Raw genomic sequence first — 4,407 nt, 5'->3', positions numbered from 1 at the left:
GAAAGGTCATATATTATATATATAGACCGAGGTGGATGGAAAAGACTTTGCCGACAAGTTTTGAAACTTTAATTTCTTTTAGGTAAACTACAACGTTTAATGCCTCAACTATTATTTTTATTTCGTTTTACTACTTAAACTTTATTTTTTTTAATCATACCTAACATTTAGTTTAAGTTTCAATTTGATATCCACTGTTAAAAAATTAACAGAACTACTCGTGACATTTTTATATTATTTCAATGATGATATAAAATTATCTTATGGTAACACGTCGACATCATAGTTAATTTTTTAACAGTGGGTATCAAACTAAAACCTAAACTAAATGTTAGATATGATTTTGAATAAAATAAAGCCTGGATACCAAAACAGAATAAAAGTAATAGTTTAGATATTAAATGTATAGTTGACCCATTTCTTTTAAGTTGGTAGTTGAATTTGATTTTAGGGTTCAATCCCAAATTTATGTTAATAATTCTGAACTAAAATTATTTATTAAGATTAACAATTTAATTAATTTTAATTTTAATAAATATAATTATATAAATAAAAATACAAAAAAAAACTTATTAAGAGACTCATCTATCAAAATCAGATGTGCAATACGGATCTGTCCGAATTAATCAAGGTAAAACCTTGAAATCTAGATCGACAACCAAAGAAAATATTAAAATCTTGTACATATCAATTAGGTTAGTATTTATCGAAATGAGTCGAAATATTATGATAAAAAAACACATCAGTTTTTTTTTACTGATATAGAATTCAAACTATTTGATATAATTTTAAAATTTATATGATCAGTACCGATATAGTATTAAACATCATGAAATTGACTTTAGAGTTTAAATTGATACTTGTAGATAGTGTTAAGAATCTTTTGTTGGAGGTTGAGATAAAATTTTAAAAATTGGGTTAATGTTATAAATTTTATGTTAAAATAATTTAATTTGAATTATTATTTAACAAAATAAAAATTGAAATATTTTTATGTTCAAATCAAGTCTGGAATGATTAATAAATCCAAAAATACTACATTAGGTTACATAAATGATCGATGAATTAACCAAAAAGTATGACCATTTATAATTTTGTATGTTGGGAAAATGTGTTGAATTTGTTGATGAATTTGATAATTGAATTTTCCTTAAATTTGATATATCTGTTTGAATATTTCGAATTAAAAAGATGTTTTGTGGATTCTTTAAAATTCAATTATTAATAGTTAATGAAATCAAAATATAACATTAAGTATGATTTTGAAAAATAATAATAATTAAATGATCAAAATAAAATAAAAAATTAATAGTTAAAATTCAGAAAATGTAATTTACCAAAAATATTACATTGCTCTTCATTCACGAAGTCAGATTATTCATGCTGACATGTATATGATCATGTAAGTATGTGACTATTATGATGCATGACAAGCCTTGTACTGTTTTGTCATTTTCTCATCTCATGTTGTTTGGTTTAGGGGAAAGGGGTTATATACGTTTCACACGTGTCTATTTTTGCCTCCTCTATTTGTAGCATGAATACCAATATTTGTGAACTAAGGTATCCTCGAGGAAAATTGTTTTTCTATTAGTTAAAAGTAATTATAAAATAATATTTATTAGAAAAAATTATTAATTATTTGATAATAAATATTTAAATATCTTTATAAATATTATATTCAAATTCAGAATCTTTAAAGATAATAATCATCCCTTAATTATTAAGAATGTTTAATTTGCGTCAAATAGAAAATTATTGGAAACCTCTTTTATTTTGTTGGGTATATAAATTGGTCTGACGTTGAGTATGATGAAGATGTGGACCTAATATGTAATTGGTTTAAGTATTGTCACCTCTAATTTAGACGGTGGAAGGATTATACCTAGTTTAGAGAACCTGGTTAGTTTTTTATTTTTAATAATTTAAATGATTACAAAATAAAATATATTTAAAAAGTTAATTATTAATATTACATAAATATTTTATGGATACAATCACTAAAATTTGATATTTCTAAAGAGAATAACACTCTCTTTTACTACTGAAATCATTTTATTAACATTATTTAAAAATATATTATTAAATAAATTTATGATAAATAAATTATATAATATTATAATTTATAATATCTTGTGTATGTAATGTGGATAATATAAAGAGAATAAACATATATATTTAAAATTAGTGATTGATATGGAGTGGTTTCAATTATCTAATGGCACATCAAAAATATTTTTTAAGATGGACACATATATATTAACAATATAAAAAATTTAAAATAAAAATAATTTCAGATTTTATATTAAACACAATTAATAAAATAAATAATAAATAAAAATAATTTAAATTTTACCTCTTTATTTTTTATACTTTTACCTCTTTATTTTTTTATAAAAACCATTCCCTACTACGGTACTTAAAAGATCAAGTGCTAAATTCATGAAAGTACTTGCTAACAATACTTACAAACAATACTTACAAGCATATCTTTTTTCACACTATAAAAAAAATAAACTACATTAAATGGTCATTGAAATATAAATAGGTTTTTTCTTTTAATATTGAAAATTTTAAAGTAATGATTTGGTTGTTGATATTATTATTTTATAAAAAAATTGTCACTTGACCGTCATCAATTATTATTGAGGTAATGGAACGATGGAACGCATACATGACATGTTAAATTAATTGACTTGACACTTTTTGCTATGCGATATAATAAACTGACCACGTTTGACTCCTCTTTAAAAAAACCTCGATCCCTAAGAAAATCCTATTTTTAAAATCAAATCCCGAGAATAATTTCAAAAAAAAAAGAATCATAACCGGAGGAGAAGATGAAAAACTCGACTGACATACTACTTTTGCAACTGTGAACACCCAACACATATGTTGTTATTGTTGTCCTCTTGATTCTATTTGGTTCGTATTCACGTGTCTTCAACACGTACAGTCGTTGTATCGTGAATAAAAATAACATTTTAAATTTTTTATCACTATTACGATAGTGATACATACTCGTAAGATATAACTAGATTACGAACCGATAAACGTCAATAGTCGTTTTTAGGAGTACTGATAATTGTTTCAACCACGGCGGCGACCATGTCCTCTTCTCCCCGATCTCCAACGCCCACGATTTGACTGATTGGAGGGAAACTGTGGCGACTCAGCAATTGCTGGTATGATGAGTATCTCTTCCTCACATTTTAGATGTCTTTCTTCTGTCAAAATTTTGATAATCAGTACGACATTCAAGCAAGCATTCTAGAAATTAGTTCATAAACTTGTAAATCATTCGGTAAATATGAATGCCAACGTAAATTTCTAAATATTAATTTGCGACAATGATTAATGAACTAACTGTTGTTCTTATTACTTTTTTCATGTAGGAATTGGAGTAAGCCTTGAAAGGCAGCCTCTCTATTCCAGTTCTTCTTCATCAACTACCCAGCTACTTCTGCAGGGCTGACATTCACCTCCTCTAACATCCTCTCAATCTGCTCAAAAACACCATCGTTGCCGATACCGAAATAGTTGAAGGCAAGTTGTTTGAATATGGATGCATTGCAGTACGACATCTGAATATGCATGTCCATCCGACCGGTCGCACCAATGACGGGTCTAACCATTCTTTATGGTTCGTAGTGAAGATTATGATGCGTTCTTCACCGCAGCATGACCAAAGTCCATCAATGAAATTCAGGAGTCCAGACAGTGTCACCTGATTGTCACCTTGATTTTCATCGGACTCTGTCTCTGATTCTCGATTTTGTAGCTTGATCGAGCAGTCAATGTCCTCGATGACGAGTATGGATCGATTTGGCATGGTGAGCAACAAAAATCGAAGATCCGAGTTAGTATGGACGTCGGTGAGATCCAAGTCATAGATGTCATATTTCAAGTAATTAGCCATTGCTGCTATCAAGCTTGATTTGCCTGTCCCTGAAGGACCGTACAACAGATATCCACGTTTCTAGGCTTTGCCTACTCTTTTGTAGTATTCTTCCACAGATATCCACGTTTCTAGGCTTTGCCTACTCTTTTGTAGTATTCTTCCCCATTCGTAAAGTGTTGAAGATCCACCATTACAGCCCTTTTGAGCTCGGAATCCATAGCAAGTGTGTTGAATGTCATTGGGTGTTTGAGTTTGATCTCTTCCACATCCCATCTTCCATAAACAACTGTGTGAAGATTATCGTCTTATCTCTTCTCTCGTCAACTTTGTGTTGAAAGTATTAAATGGTTTTCAAGTTTGGTAACCAACTTTGAAAAAATGGTTTTCAAAGTTTGGTAAATTCTTTGAAAATGGTTTTCAAAGTTTGGTAAATGTTTCTTTGAAAAATAGTTTTTCAAAGTTTGGTAGATGTTTGTTGAAAAATGATAATGGGATAATCACAATTA

General features: G+C 28.1%; 1 pseudogene; it reads right to left on the bottom strand.

Moving 5' to 3' along the window:
* Positions 1–3,090: 3,090 nt before the first annotated feature.
* On the bottom strand, positions 3,091–4,152 carry LOC120159525 (annotated as a pseudogene).
* Positions 4,153–4,407: the final 255 nt, after the last annotated feature.

The sequence above is a fragment of the Hibiscus syriacus genome, unplaced genomic scaffold, assembly GCF_006381635.1.
Source record: "Hibiscus syriacus cultivar Baekdansim isolate YM2019G1 unplaced genomic scaffold, ASM638163v2 tig00111366_pilon, whole genome shotgun sequence".
In the NCBI taxonomy this organism is placed as follows: domain Eukaryota; kingdom Viridiplantae; phylum Streptophyta; class Magnoliopsida; order Malvales; family Malvaceae; genus Hibiscus; species Hibiscus syriacus.
Note: the sequence above shows the minus strand (reverse complement) of the source record. Positions and strands in the feature narration are given on the sequence as shown.